At 37.9% G+C, this 16,621-nt stretch overlaps 1 protein-coding gene across 13 annotated transcripts in view; it reads left to right on the top strand.

Annotated features, from left to right (window-relative positions):
* sox6 (SRY-box transcription factor 6) overlaps positions 1-16,621 on the top strand; it is a 641,917-nt gene that overhangs the window by 225,391 nt on the left and 399,905 nt on the right. The window lies entirely within an intron of this gene.

The raw sequence follows: 16,621 nt of genomic DNA, 5'->3' as shown, positions 1-16,621 counted from the left end.
TTCCCAAAATGCAGCACCTTGCATTTATGTACAAGATCAATTTTTCACTACTTTGTTTTCTACAATTTTGTTTTCAAAACTTATGATGACTTGAAGGTGGTGAAGATGAAAATTTAAAGAATACTCAATCAAATATTCCAAGAAGTATTATTTTCTGCTACCAGTATAACATGGTGGAATAGGAATAATGGCTCAAATTGTGAAAGGGTTCAGAAAGATATTAGGGATGTTGCCGGGGTTGGAACGTTTGAACTACAGGGAGAGGCCAAATATACTGGGGCTATTTTCCCAGGAACGGCAGAGGCTGAGGGGTGACCTTATGGAGGTTTATGAAATCATGAGGGAAATAGATAGGGTAAAGAGACAAGGGGTGCCATCCTCCAAAACTGGAGCGTATAGGTTTAAGGTGAGAGAGGAAAAAGTTAAAAGTTAAAAGGGCCAACCTTTTCACGCAAGAGTGGTGCATGTATGGAATGAGCTGCCAGAGGAAGTGGTGGAGGCTGGTAGAATTACGACATTTAACAGGCATCTGGATGAGTATATGAATAGGAAGAGTTTAGAGGAATATGGGCAAATGCTGGAAAAAGGCACCAGATTTATTGAGGACATCTGGTCAGCATGGATGAGTTGGACCAAAGGGTCTGTTTCCGTGCTGTATAACTCTATGACTCTATGACAACTTCAGTTTAACATTTTCGAGGCAATTCTGTACTGTTGTACATAATGATTATGAAAGGCCATTTGCCGGATTATTGGATTTAAAAAATCCTTGGAAGTTGAGATAGAAGTGAAATACCAAGCTATGGATGACAATAATAATTAAAAATAGACTGAAAAAGACAGTTAATGTCTTTTCAAGAGATCCAGCAATTCTCAACCCTGTGTTCATGCCGCTTCTTGAAGTTTCTTGCCATTAATTGAATAACTGTAATCATGAGATTCCCTGACCCTTGTTTGCTGGGTACTAATTAAATAACTGTAATTATGACTTTATTCTTGAGCATAAGCTTAGTTTGTCATTTTACTGATATTTTTGTACAGTTGAGCAAGGATTGTACTCTTGCACTGTAGTCGGTGACAATTTGATTGCCCTCAATAGCAGGAATAAGTCATATTACAACAGCAAAGCTGTCAGGTTGCAGTAAATCACAAACTAGGGAGCCATTGGCAACATGGTTTGACACCTAATTCACTCTGTTCCTTCCTGCATGTGCAACCTCAGTGAGTCAACATTACCTCATTGAGAGAAAGGGTGTAGGAAAACTTGACAGTTTTGTGCAGTGATGGTTATGGTTGTATGTTTTGACCACATTTGCCAAAGAAATTGTTGATGAATTAACAGGCTGATGATGGATTCATGAGGCTGCATGGCACAGCAGACAAGGTGATTGAAGAACTGTTGTGCTTTCATAGAATGCAATTTGAAATGATAATTAAGATTTGCCTCTTTAGATAGTTATTTCATCAGTATTACTTTTTAGAGAGGTTGCAACAATTTTATTAATGTTTTGTTTCAGTTTTTTTTTAAAGAAAGAAGCAAGTCCCTATGTGAAAGCATTTCAATGAGAAGATAAGCTCTAAAAATTGAGATTTCAAATCTGTTCTTCATATTTTAATGTGAGCCTAAGACAGAAGGCAGGAATTTTAATTCTATCCATTTGATGCAAGTATAAATGGTGGGATGAGTTTTTTTTTGTTGATTTCTCACCAAATTTGTACTGAATCTGAATTTAGTCAGTTCTGTACAGGTGGCAAATGCAATGAATTGAAAACCATAGGGCTCTTTGTTAAATTTTTAGAGTGGAGTCAGTCAATTGGGTTGGACTCACTACAATTTTGACTTGTGCCTGAGTAGGGAATCACCTGAGTTTTTCTCATCAGAAGGAAGTCATTCAGATGAAAAACAGGTTGTCCAGAGGTCTTGACAATTTCTTTTTTCTGTACTTTGTTGAGACAGAACTAAGTGACTCTCTTGGAATCTCGTTCACCATAACTCTCTCCACGCATGCATAGGCTTACCTGATTTTCCAGAAATTGGCAGTCACATTTATCAATTATACAATTTGACTAATAATATATTAATAAGGTCCAGAAGTTAAAGCAATTTCCACAGCAGTCAGTGGATGGGTTTCCAGATGATCTTGCAACCTCATCACCTCAAATTCCCAAAATCGCTGTGGTGTTTTCAAAGCTTTTAAGCTGAAGTGAAAGGTGCTTATTTGTTGAACCTACCGATGATACAATTCCTTGTTTAAAACTGCTGGCTTGAAGAGATGTTCACATGGTTGAGAAACTTGTTGCACAGTGAATTTCGCAAACAAACAAAGTTATGGGTTGATTGTTCACTGTGTTCTAAATTAACTGATCCCTGGTAGTGCAGAAAAATGTCAATTTCACTATTCGCTGCCTTTTGGTGATACAGTACTGTAAAAAGTATCCATATGTAGCTGCTGTGTAAAGGCAGGACTGGACATAGCCATGGCTTATCCTGCAATCAACTTCCTCAACAGTGACATGCATTTATGTAACACATTTAACATAATTCCTGAAGTGTGATTAAATTAAATTTGACACCAAACTATATTATGCAGTTTAGGGCAGATGAGCGAAAACTTGGTCAAAGTCATAAATTTTAAGGAGCGTCTAAAAAGAAAAAGTCAGGTTGAGAAAGGAGAGGGAATTCCAGAGCTTAGAGCCAATGCAAGGGAAGATATTGCTGTCAATGGTGGAATAATTACAATTGAAGATTTGCAAGAAGATCGAATTCAGAAAATGCAGATATTCCAAATTGTAAAAGGGCTGGAAGAGGTTACAGAAATAGGGAGAGGAGATGCCTTGGCTTGAGTAGTATTCAATTGTTCAATTAATAGATGTTTGACTGTTTCTTTCTGTCTTCACTATGCTATTAATCAAACCAAGTTTCAGCAGGAAACTGAAACTAAACCAAAAGCTAGAAACTGGAAGGATGTGAGCAGATGATTTAAAATATTGGAAGTAAAACTCCTCCTTAGAATTAAAACTGGTCTGTCATGTTTGCACATTGTTGAGGCTTAAAGCACAAACAAGGGATTGATAACAAGGATGAGAACATTTAAACGTTCTAATGAAGAGTCACTGGACTTAAAATAATAACGCTGCTTTCTTCCCACAAATACTGCCAGATCTGCTGAGTTTCTCCAACAATTTCTGTTCTTGGTTATGTAATGATACTATGGCTTTAAGAGATGTATTTTGTCTTGTCCTTTTCTTAAGAAGGAAGTTAGAGACAGAGGTGCTGAGCAGTCTGCTACAAAACCAATAAAATCAACAGCTTGAAAGGCCTTGGGGTTTTGTTTCAAAGTTGGAATAATAGAAGCAGTCTGAATAGGTGGAAGTGAGGACTGCAGAATGGGTGGAGGCATGCTTCCATAGAACCTGGATTTTTTTCAGTTTTAGCTTTTAGAAGCAGTTGCTGGAGTCTTGAAGCTGATGTGGAAGCTCTTATTCCTCTCTCTGTTGCAGCTAAAAGCTAGGCTTCTCCTCCTGCTGCTAGGGTTGCATGTAGACAAGCTCTTTTACTGAATTTGCCTTTGCTAAATGTGTGTTTACGGGATGTTACTATAATGGAAAAGTTGCTATTTAGTAGTTAAGTAATCTGTTATTCTGTAAAGTTTTCTAATTGAGTCAAGGTATTCCAATTTCTTTTGTTATATTTTAACTATTGTGTATGAATTAAGTGTGTTTTGCTTCAAGGATGGTAGTTTGACCAATTAAATTGCATCTGAAAAGCAATGCCTGGCACTTGCTGAAACTTTAAAAGAAGAAAACGTTAGGGTATAGTTTATCTTCATATATTTTAAGGCAGTTTGGTCTGGTCCATAATAACTGGGGCTCTTGTTGGGATCGAAACCTCTAATTCCATGTTAGGTTTAGGATTATTGGACTCAAAGGCAGTGAGTGCTAAATGTTGGTGTACCCATTTTGGGTGTTGAATTTGGTTGGCTTAACTAGGATGTGTCTTGTGTAATAATAGCTCTTTCAGTCACTAAGAGTTTCCTGGGGGTGGAAGAAGTCACTTTGGGAGTTTTACAGAAGGTGAGCAAGATAATGCTTTTGATTTGGCAGTCAAGCTGGAGTGGAGTTGCCTTTGTCCATACAAAAAAGGGAGGTAATTGAAACAATAGCTCAACATTTACGATAGCTGGAAATGCCATTGCACTCTTTGGAAATGGCTAAAATTTAATTGCAAAGAAAAAGGAAAGGAAAGGAAGGCCCCAGCAGAAGAAAGAGAGGTGGGAACTGAAAACTTAAAGTCAAATTGAAACGGAGGTAGAGTTGAAAAGTAGGAGTAGTGATGAGGACCATGATGGAGTGTAATCCCATCATTACCAAAGGCCTAGTGGGAATCTGTTTAAGTATGTCCAAGCATTGCCAAATGAGAAGGATGTCGAAGCCTTTTTCATTCAGAGTCATGGAGTCATAGAGATGTTGAGCATGGAAACAGAGCCTTTGGTCCAACCCGTCCATGCCGACCAGATATCCCAACCCAATCTAGTCCCACCTGTCAGTACCTGGCCCATATCCCTCCAAACCCTTCCTATTCGTATACCCATTGGGATGCCTTTTAAATGTTGCAATTGTACTAGCCGCCACCACTTCCTCTGGCAGCTCATTCCATACACAAAGATGTTGGCTCTTATGTCTTTTTTATATTTTCCCCCTCTTGCCCTAAACCTATGCCCTCTAGTTCTAGACTCCCCCACCCCAGCGAAAAGAACTTGTCTATTTATCCTATCCATGCCCCTCATGATTTTATAAACCTTTATAAGGTCACCCCTCAGACTCCGACGCTCCAGGGGAAAAAAAACCCAGCCTGTTCAGTCTCTCCCTGTAACTCAAATCCTCCAATGCTGGCAACATCCTTGTAAATCTTTTCTGAATCCTATCAAGTTTCATAACATCCTTTTGATAGGAAGACGAACAGAATTGCACGCAATATTCCAAAAGTTGCCAAAACAATGTCCTGTACAGCTGCAACGTGACCTCCCAACTCCTCAATACTCTGATCAATAAAGGAAAGCATACCAAACGCCTTCTTCACTATCCTATCTACCTGTGACTCCACTTTTAAGGAGCTATGAACCTGCATTCCAAGTTCTCTTTGTCCAGCAACACTCCCTAGGACCTTACCATTAAGTGCATAAGTCCTGCTAAGATTTGCTTTCCCAAAATACAGCACCTTGTATTTATCTAAATTAAACTCCATCTGTCATTCCTCAGCCCCTTGGATCATCTGATCAAGATCCTGTTGTAATCTGAGGTAACCTTCTTCATTGTCCACTACTCCTCCAATTTTGGTGTCATCTACAAACTTACTAACTATACCTCCTATGTTCACATCCAAATCATTTATATAAATGACGAAAAGTAGTGGATCCAGCACCAATCCTTGTGGCACTCCACTGGTCCTAGGCCTCCAGTCTGAAAAACAATCCTTCACCACCACACTCTGTGTCTTCTACCTTTGAGCCAGTTCTGTGTCCAAATGGCTAGTTCTCCTTATATTTCATGAGAACTAACCTTGCAAACCAGTCTCCCTTTGGGAACCTTATTGAAAACCTTACTGAAGTCCATATAGATCACGTCCACCACTCTGCCCTCATCAATCCTCTTTGTTACTTCTTCAAAAAACTCAATCAAATTCAAGAGACATGATTTCCCACACACAAAGACATTTTGACTATCCCTAATCAGTTCATTTGGTAAATTGGCTAAACAAATGAAATGACCATGTGAGTATTTTTGATCCAGGTAGGTAGAGCTAGTGAGGTATTTGCAACACTATCAAAGGAGGTATCTGGGGCGTTTGATGAGACAATACCAGAAGCCTACGGACAACGTTTCAGGAATGCAAGGAGGGAACTTGCTCAAATATATACAGAGTTTGAAAGGATCAAACAAAGTAATTTTGGAGAAAGGCATTGAAAACAGATCAAATGTATGATGCTCTTAGAGAGCCGATTATTTTGGAGGAGTTCAAAAATTTATTTCCTGAAGTTGTGAGAACCCTTTGTAGAAGATTAGAGAGTTAAAAATGCCAGTCTATCAGTGGAAATGGCCTATGATTAAGAATTGGTTTATAATCAAAGTTTGGCTTCTGATATCAATTCTAATTTGTGAGGGATAGAAATTGGGGAAAAGAGAAATATTCAGGTGGTAAGTGAAAAGGAGATCTTATTGAAGATAGTAAAGATAGTATACCACAGGGTAAAAAAGAAACCCATGAGGGGAAAGAGAAGTAAAAAAAGCTCAGGTGTTTTCACTGTAAGAAATAGGACATGTGAGGTTGAAGTGTTGGTGGCTTAGAAAAAGTATTGTGAAGACAGATGTGGATAAGCAACATAAGCCAGTGAATTTTGTTAGAAGTGGTAAAGAAAAACACAATGGAAGTTTTAAAGCTGCAAAAGAAGTTGATTAAGAAGAAAGTGCCAGATCCCTTGAAAGAATTTACTTACATGGGCAATGTTTACTCACGTATGCCAGGAGGAGCAGGTAAAGAAATTAAAATTTTAAAAGATACTGAGCAAGTCTATCTTTGAAAGATGAGGAGATATAAAATTCAGAAGGAGTATTACCAGAAAAGGTAGTAATATGTGGGACTCAACATGAAAGGGCAGTGTTCCATTATATGAAGTGAGTCTGGTGAAAAGTGAAAAGTGGAGAAGTGGTGGTAGGAGTAATAGAGAAACTTTTGGTTTATCCTTAGTAATATAGCTGGATCACAGGTGGGTGTGATGCCTACTATGGTTGAACAGCCAGTGGAAAATCAAGAAACTGAGGTGTTACAGGAAGGATATCCTGGGATTTTCCTGCCTGTGTGGTAACAAGGTCTCAAAGTCATAGGTGGAAGCAGAAGGAGAAATCCAAGACTAAAGATAAGGATGTTGAAGCTCAATTATCAGAAACTATGTTTGATCAACTGGTTGAGAAAAAAAACAAGAACAGGTGGTGGACAAAGTAAATATTTTAAATTTAGACAAATTAGCTGAATTACAACAGAAAGATGAAAAACTAAAGCAGCTGTATCATAAGCATACACAGAAAATGAATCTGAGTGTATTCCAGAATGGAGTCTTGATGAGGAAATGGAGATCATCATATATTCAGGCAGATGAGAAATGGGCCGAACTTCAAGTTATACTATTGGTGGATAATAGAAACAAGGTCTTGTGGGTAGTACATGAATTACCAGCCGGAGGTCATTTGGCAGTAAGGAAAACTCAAACCAAAATACAAAACCGTTTTTATTGGCTTGGACTGCATAAGGATGCCTTTGACCTTTGCCAGACATGTCATATGTGTGAGGTAATTGGATATCCTCAGGCGGTGATAAACAGCACCCTTAATTCTCATCTCCATCTCCATATTTGAGTAACCCTTTACAAGAATCTTAATGGATTGTGTAGGATCCCTACCCAAAGCAAAAAGGAATCAGTATTTGTTGACCATAATGTATGTGTCTACAAGGTGTCCAGAGGTAATTCCATAACACAGTATCATGTCTAAAAGGATGCAGAAATGTTCCTCAATTTCTTTTACTAGATGCAAACTATCCACAGAAATACAATCAGATCCAGGGTCAAATTGTACATCAAAATATTTCAAGGGAGTTATGGATAGCTTAGGAGTAAAACAATTCAAGTCCACTGCATTCCATCCAAAATTGCAGGGAGCATTAGAATGGTGGCATCAAACTTTTAAAGGGTTTACGCTGAGGGCTTGTAGTCAAGACTATCCGGTGGATTGGTATAAAAGAATTCCATTTGTACTTGTTGCAGTTAAGGATGCACCTAATGAATCAACCAAATTTGTCTATTTGAACTAATTTTTGAGCTTGAGGTGAGAGGACTATTGAAATTAATTAATGAGAAATTAATGAGTCAGAATTCAGAGACCACATGTTTAGACTATGTGGCAAATTGTAGGGAAAGGTTAAATAAAGCGAGTGAACTGGCTAGATAGCATTTAACAGTTGCACAGCATGTGATGAAAACAGGAAGCAGACAAGAAACCAACATTTCCTAACATTAATAGTGGAGATTGTATCACACCCAGTGGTAGTTGAGCCTTTAAAGGCAATGTTTAGTGGGTCTTATAAAATCAAAAGGAAATTCAGTGAGGTGAATTATTTGATAAGAACACCAGATAGAAAGAAATCTCACAAACTCTGTATTGTGAATATGCTCAAAAGGTATTTTGATAGGGAAGGAAAGCAAAAGGAGAATATGTTATTGGTTACTACACAGAATGAAGAACCAAGTTCAGATGATTCTGTATTGGACATTTCTTAAATTGGACAATGAGGAAGGTCTCAAAAAATTAGGGTAAATTATTGAGTTATCTTCTAGAGGAAAATCAAAACAATTTGAAAGACTAATTATAGTCACATGGGAAGATATATCAGAATAAGTTGGGAAGTACTAAACTAATTACATATGATATAGATAGAGGAAATGTTATTCCAATTAAACAACATCCTTAAAGACTTAACCCTCTGAAGTTGGCACGGATAATAAGTTGGCTGAGAGTCAATTTAATTATACATATCATATTGTATTAAGAGTGTAAGTTTTTGAAAATGAAACTGTCTTTGTATGTTGATGGTTCATTCTTTTCAGGTATGATGACACAATGGCTTTAACAGGTGTACTTCTCCATTTTTATGAAGAAATGTTGAGACAGAGGTGATGAGCAGTCTGCTGCAAAGCCAAAAAGTAAGAAGCTTGCAAGGCCATAGGTTTTTTTTAAAAGTTGGAACATTGGAAGTACCTTGAATGGGTAGTGTCAAGCTCCCACATGACCATCATTTTTCTTTTTAGTTTTAACTTTCAGTAGCTATTGTGCTGGAGTTTCTTGAAGCTGGATATGAAGCTCTTATTCCTTTCTCTATTACAACTAAAGGCTGGGGTTCTCTCCCTTCTGCTAGAATTACACAGACAATCTATTTTACTGAATTTGTCTTTGCAAAGGATGTGTTTATAGGATGTTACTACATTGGAAGAGTTATTGTTTAGTAGTTAAATAATCTATTATTCTGTTTTCTAATAGAGTCAAGTTAATTCCTTTTTTTTGTTGTACCTCAGCTATGAATGAAGTATGAATAAAGTGTGTTTTGCTTTAAGCATGGTGATTTGACCAATTTAATTGCATCTGGAACACAATATCTGGCATTTGCCTTTAATATAATAAAAAGTTAGGGTCTAGGCTATCTCCTTCATATATTTTGGGTGGGTTTTGTCTGGTCTATCACAGTTAAAATTGAGGTGTCGCTCAAGTGGGAGCAAAAATTAGATAGCTAGCTCAGAGATGATAGACAAACGGGAATTTTGGAGTGAAGTTTTTGTTGAACATTAATTTATGAAAAGATGGGAAATCAGCTAGGAGCTCATTTGAATAGTGGAGTAGATTCAAACAATACTACAGAAGTGGAGGAACAGTCTTATGATGAGAAAGATGTGTGGTTGGAAGCTTAACCCTGTGTCAAATGCAACATCAATATTGTCAACAGTCTGGCCTAGATTATTGTAAAGGAGAAGGATTGAGTCAGCAGCTAGGGAATGGAGCATGTGATAAGGCTCGAAGATGATTGCTCAGTTTTCCAATATTTCATTGGAGGAAATTTTTGTCATCCAGCACTGGATGTTGGACCCTCTATGGAGAATACTGCTGCAGGAGCTCTAACCTGCAGGAGATAAGGAAGGAACTGTTTTCTTTTTGGAAAAAGCAATGAACAGTTCTGAGTATCTAGTAAGAATGGTCATCAAGTCAAAAAGTCTATTTGTCAGATTCAGAGTGTGGTTGAAAAAGACCACAGTGGCTTCATCAAGTTATATGTAATTATGTATAAATGAGGTATGACGGAAAATCTTTTTTTACAAATCAACTTTTTGGAATCTTTCCAGCTCAGTTGACAGGGAAAGAGTTAATAGTGCATGCACGAATGAAATGTCATAAAGTCAGACAAAATCATTCTACAGGTTCATAGCTACTCCTTATTTAGTTGGTTTATATGTGTCAAAATCAATTAGTAAGGAAAGAACACACTAAAGTCAAATGCGATCCTGCTGCGGCCAGAATGCAACATCATGAGTGGCAGCATTGTTGGAATGAAGGAAAAATTTAGTAACTACGCTAATACTGTCATGATAAGTATGAAGACTTTACAATATGTTTGAAAAAGCTTTTGACAATTTGATTCTAAACAAAAGGAGGGAGAGGAAAGCAGTTCTGTAATGGAGAGTAATGCCAGTGCAGTATTTGCAGTTTCCACTGCGTGTAACTCTTTCAGCTTTGCTATTACCCAGGGAGGATGGAAGTTCTTTTTGCAATGGTTGGCACCCTCTGAATGCTAAATTTCTTAAAATGCTGAACAATAATCAAGGAGACTACTGTGGGTTATTGATGGCAGCCACTTTGAGATACAAAGCAGGTGTGATAGAATATTTAACATCATGCTCGTCAAACGCTGTGTGAAAGGCAGGAACTATTTAAAAATAATTAATCACCCTAGAGTGACATCATTAATTCAGCTTGGAGCAAGGTTAAGGTACTTCAGTTTGAGTTTTTAACTGATAAATCCCTAGATTGTAAAATGATGCTGAATTAATTTTTTAACTGTTAGTTTGCCAAACCACACAATTTCTTTAAACCGGTGAGCTTTGTTCATTTGGCAGGATTTAATAATGTTTGTTTCATTCAGCTATGAAGACAATGCTTGAGCGAAGCTTTTACTTTCCTGTTTTGATCAGTGCAAGAGTAAAAGGATAATTTGGTCCTTGTTATCAAATTTGATGTGATGAGTATAAAAGTAGGAATTAGCTGTTTGCTAAAATCAGTGAACAGAAAGACCAAGAAAGGTGAAAGGAGCTAAATGCAATATTTACATTTTTGTAGCACAATAACATTGAATTGCATTTGAAGATCCAATGTTAATTATCATCTTCATTCAAGATTTTCACAAGTTTATGTTATTTCAGTTGCTTTAACAACTTCTCCCTTTGCCCCAACCCCTTGCACACCCCAGAAAATAAAGATTCCCTTCTAAAGCATTAAAATAAATTTATATTAAATAAAGTCAAACCCACTCAGTATTTGAATGACCGTATATGGTGTTTATTAAATAATTTAAACAAGATTCTAGTTTGGAAAAGTAAGAAAAAATGTGATGTAAGAAAATAAATAGTATTTAATAAATTGAAGTTTTTTTTTAGGTGAAATTATATTTCAACCATGATTAGATTTAACCCTAGATCTAAATTTAAAACTAGATGTATCTAGATTTTCATAAAGATATGACTTGTGGGGCTCCAGTTACAGGGACTTGTTAAACTGATACATGTAAATTAGAAACAATGAATACTGGTTATCAATAAGATATTCTAAAGCCAGTTGTATTTTTCTACTGTTGTAAAGTTAGGACCTACAGTTTCTAATTTCTACAGCAATATCACATTTTGAATTGTAATTTGCATATCTAAAATGTTTCTTTTCATTTGACATGCTAATTATATGTTGTATGTACCAATACAACCCTTGAATTTCATAAAAAGCAGAGCTCGATATTTTGGAGCCACTGAGACATTTAATGATATTATCAAACATGCAGAGTTGAGTAAAAGCGATATACTTTGCAGGCTGGCATGGTGGTTCAGTGGCTCAGTGGTTAGCACTGCTGCCTCACAGTACCGGGGTCCCCAGGTTCGATTCCAGCCTTGGGTGTCTGACTGTGTGGAGTTTGCACATTCTTCTGGTGTCTGCGTGGGTTTCCTCCCATAGTCCAAAGGTGTGTGGGTCAGGTGAATTGGCCATGTTGAATTGTCCATAGTGTAAGGTGCATTAATCAGAGGGGGGTGGGTTACTCTCCAGAAGGTCAGTGTGAACTAGTTGGGCCGAAGTGCCTGTTTCCACACTGTAGGTAATCTAATCTACTGTAGATGGGAAGTCAGACATAGCAACTGAAAATGCTAGCAATACTCAGAATATCATCTGTGGAGAGAGAAACAGAGTTAATGTTTTGAGTCCAATATGACTCGTCAGAGCTCAAAATATTAACACTGTTTCTCTCTCTGCAGATGCTGCCAAACTTGCTGAGCTTTTTTTACTTCTATGATATAGTTATTGCTGGCTGGTCAACATTTGTGCATCCCTAGTCATCCTTGCGAAGGTGGTGATGAGCTCCCTTCTTGAACCACTGCAGTCCATTTGGTATAGGTGGACTCACAATGCCATTCAGTTGGGAGTTCTATAAATTTGACCTGATGACACTGAAGTAATGGCAATATATTTCCAAGTCTGGGTGGTGAGTGGCTTGGAGGGGAACTTACATGTTGATGAAATCATGTATCTCCAGTGTTTTCTGTTTTTACATGCAGAATTGTGTTATCTTTAACTCTGTAGGAACATTCTCACATCCCATTCCAGAGGTGTTGGAAAGGAGTTTCAACTCCAGCTTGGGTCAAGTACAGAGGCAGCGACAACTGTGAAAATCCATGTAATGGAAGTTTGCCGGTTTGTTGGCACTGTCATGGCCCAGACTATTTTCTGAGAAGCAGATGGCAGAGAGCTGGGCTAGCTGTTTGCAATATTAGTGGTAATGATTATTAGACTTTAATAGCCACCTCAGGCCCACTGTCAGAGGCCAAAAGGCATCAGGGACTAGTTCCCTCTTCTAGAGGGACTCTCCCAGTGGGAGAATGGGGCTGAAAGAAGATGGTGACACTCCAGGCAGGTTTTCCCCATACTGGCTTCCCTGTCCATAGTGGTGGCCTACTAGGGCACCTTTATTTATAAGTTTTAAGAAGTTGGACAAATGAGGACTCCATCATGAGAGGTACTATATGTCTTATCTGGAAAACCGGTTTCTCCTTCCAATGGAACTGAATTGTCTCCTATTTGTTGTCCACTTTTGAGAGCCCAGCCACTGTCTTTATGTGAATAGCAAGTCTGATCTCTAGCCGTTAATTGGCTAATTTGAGGAAAATCCCACACCGTGCAACATTGTGACACTTCTTTAACCCTGACATCAGCGTTCTGGCACAAAACTGAAAACCCTCCAGTTCAGCACAAATTCTATGCTGACACTTCAATGTAGTTTTGAAGGTGGGCTCCACTATTGGAGTTGCTGTCTTTCAGATGAGATAGTGAACCGAAGGCTCCCACAAGAACAGGAGAATTCTCTTTGGTTTCCTTGTGCATATTTATTCCTCAACCACTAACATTGATTACCTGGTTAGTTGTTATTGTTTTTGTAGGAGCTCTCAATGCTCAGGTTGGCTGCTGTGCTTTTCTGTGTTACAACAGTATTTGCAGTTCAGATTATAGTTAATTGATTGTAAAATGCTTTATGATTGCCTAAGGTAATAAAAAATGCTATGTAAATGCAGGTTCTTTCTTTGGATTTGGCTAATAACAAATCTATTGGACTTGAATCGATAACATCCCTTACAAGGAAACTGGAACGTGAGCAAATCCTATAACACCGCTGAAGTTGTATTACAAATATTATCATACTGTAAATTCATAAATAATATGCACTACCTTAGTTTTATCTAGAGTAAACAAAAAAAAACTAACATCTATGCCCTCCATCAATTGTTTATGAAACTATGTTTAGATTTAGGATTGAAACTACCTACTTAAGTTCGCAATTACACTTTTCAGTGGAAATATTGCTAAACCATCAATGGAAAAATACAAAGATAAGAACAGAAATAACTTTAAAGTGGAAGATGAATTATGTCCAATGTATTGAATTAATTACCCACTGATTTTAAACCAGACCTCACTTTATGCAAAATATACAACAAAACTAGATTCTCTATGTACAAAGTCACAGGTGCCCACACTGTAAAGTACACTCAAAATCACACACTTGAGTATGACTCCTGTTTATAACACTTTACTTTCCGTTGTTGTATCCTCATTACACTCTGTGTCAGCTTTTTCTGTTATGGAACTCGATGTTCATTTTTGGAATGGCAACTTGGGTACAAAGACTTGTCACAGTATAGTTGTTTTCTCCTGCCACCACTAATGTTCTAATACCACATTTCTGTACCTCAGTCGGGAAATTTTATTTTCCAAAATGTTCTCCTTCTTGTTTGCATGAAACCTGCACCAGCTGAATTTACCATGGAGGTCTTACCTTCTAAAAGTCACCCCTCTCCTGAGGCATGGCGACCCTCCAGTAAAACTACCAACAGTTATCTATTAGACAGGTTAGGAGAGTGGGCTAAGAAGTGGCAGATGAAGTACAGTGTGGGAAAGTATGAGGTCATGCAGTTTGGAAGGAATAATAGAGGCACGGGCTATTTTCTAAGTGGGAAGAAAATTCAGAAATCTGGAGTACAATGGGACTTGGGAGTCCGAATCCAAGATCATGTTAAGGTAGACTTGCAGATTGAGTTGGTAATTAGGAAGGCAAATACAATGTTGTCATTCATCTCGAGAGGACTAGAATATAAAAGCAGGGATGTATGTACTTCTGAGGCTTTATAAGACCACATTTAGAGTATTGTGAGCAATTCTGGGCCCCATACCTCAGGAAGGATATATTGGCCCTGGGGTAGCTCCAGAGGAGGTTCATGAGAATGATCCCAGGAATGAAAGGCTTAACATATGAGGAACGTTTGAAGACTCTGGGACTATACTCTATGGAGTTTAGAAAGATGAGGGGTGATCTGATTGAACCTTACAGAATACTGACCGGCCTGGACAGAGTGGATGTTGGGAAGATGTTTCCATTGGCAGGAGAGATGGGGACCCGAGGGTGTAGAGCTTTAGATTAAAGGGAAGTCCCTTTAGAATGTAGATGAGGAGAAACTTCTGTAGCCAGAGAATGGTGAATCTGTGGAATTCATTGCCACAGAGGGCTGCGGAGGCCAGATCATTGAGTATATTTAAACCAGAGATCGATAAGTTCTTGATTGCCAAGGGGATCAAAGTTTATAGGGAGAAAGTGGGAAAATGGGTTTGAAAGACCTATCAGCCATGATTGAATGGTGGAACAGACTCTGTGGTCCGAATGGCCTAATTTCTGCTTATATGGTCTTCTGGTCTTACCTCTAACAAGAGAGAGCAACCGTACATTCTCTGGGACTATGGAAACTTTATCCTTGCCTTACTTCTCTCTTTCCTAAACTGACCTGACTCTTGCTTTTATATTGTAAATATTAACATAAAATCGAAATATTATTTAAATGGAATGATAGTTTATAACTTCTAAATTATGACAACCTTAGGCCCTATCTTTGAATCTTGCACTTGAAAACTAGACTGTGCCTTGTCACATGAGAAATTTGCTTGTGTATATAGAAAAAGTAACTTCTTTAATGTAAGAAAACAGAGTTTCTGGAGAAACTCAACAAGTCTGCCAGAGAGAAACAGAGTTAACTCAGTTCCGAAGAAGTGTCATATTGGACTCTTGTGTTTCTCTGCACTGGTGCTGGCAGACCTGAGTTTTTCCAGCATTTTCTGTTTTTATTTTTGATCTCCAGCAGCTGCAGTACTTTAATTTTATTTTTAATATAAGTACCTTTTGTATCATCAGTGCCCTAAAATGCTGATGAATTACATTCGAAGTCCAATTCGTTATTGTTGTTACATAGACAGACATGGCAGCTAGTTTATCCATGGGACCTTAGAAAATATGAAGTGAGCTAAATGATTGTTTAATGGTTGTGCTGGTTACTTCACAGAACCACAGAATCAATTATCAGAAGAAGGTAATTTGACCTTTCATGTCTGCATTGGCTCTCAGAGCATTTTAACTCAGTGCCATTCACCTGCCTTTTCCTCAAAATCCTGCACATTGTTTATATTTAAATAAGCATAATTTTTGAATGCCTCAACTGATCCTGTCTCTAACAGATTCCAGGCAGTGCATTCCAAATCTAACTACTCAGTGTCAGAAAAAAGTGCTTTCTCAGTTCACTTTTGCTTCTGTTGTATAACACCTTAAAACTGTGCTCTTGGGTTCTTAATCATTTATAAAGGGGAATAATTTCTTCCGGTTCACCCTCATGATGTTCAAAACCTCTATCAAATTTCATCTTGACCTTTTCATCTTCAAGGAAAGCAGTCCCAGCTGCTCCTACTTCTCTTCATAACTGTTAGTGTCTCATCTCTAGAACTATCTCATAAACATCTTCTGCATTCTCTCCAATGCATTCACATCCTTCTTATAGTGTGGCACCCTGAACTGTAATCAGTCTAGTTCTCCAGAACAGGATTTTATACTTCTGGGTGAATAAGTAAAAGGAATCACAGTTTCATATCTCATGTTGGCACTTTTGATGTTTTAACATTGCTTCAGTACTGTCCTGAGCTGTCAGCCTAAATTAGGTACTCAAGTCATGGAGTTGGGCTGAAGTCCATAATTTTCTGGTTCAATGGAGAAATTGCTATCCATGGACCAGGTTGACACTTAAAGCAAAAATGGATGCAGATGATAATGCATTTAACACTTTGAACAGTGGACACATACCATTAACTTGTGTGCGCTGCTGGATTTATATGGTTATTCAAAATTCAGGTTGTATTGCTGAATCTAATTGGATATAATTATAGAATTGCTAAATCCATA

Source organism: Chiloscyllium punctatum, chromosome 22 (genome assembly GCF_047496795.1).
Source record: "Chiloscyllium punctatum isolate Juve2018m chromosome 22, sChiPun1.3, whole genome shotgun sequence".
NCBI classification, from domain to species: domain Eukaryota; kingdom Metazoa; phylum Chordata; class Chondrichthyes; order Orectolobiformes; family Hemiscylliidae; genus Chiloscyllium; species Chiloscyllium punctatum.
This window is presented reverse-complemented; position numbering and strand designations above follow the sequence as displayed.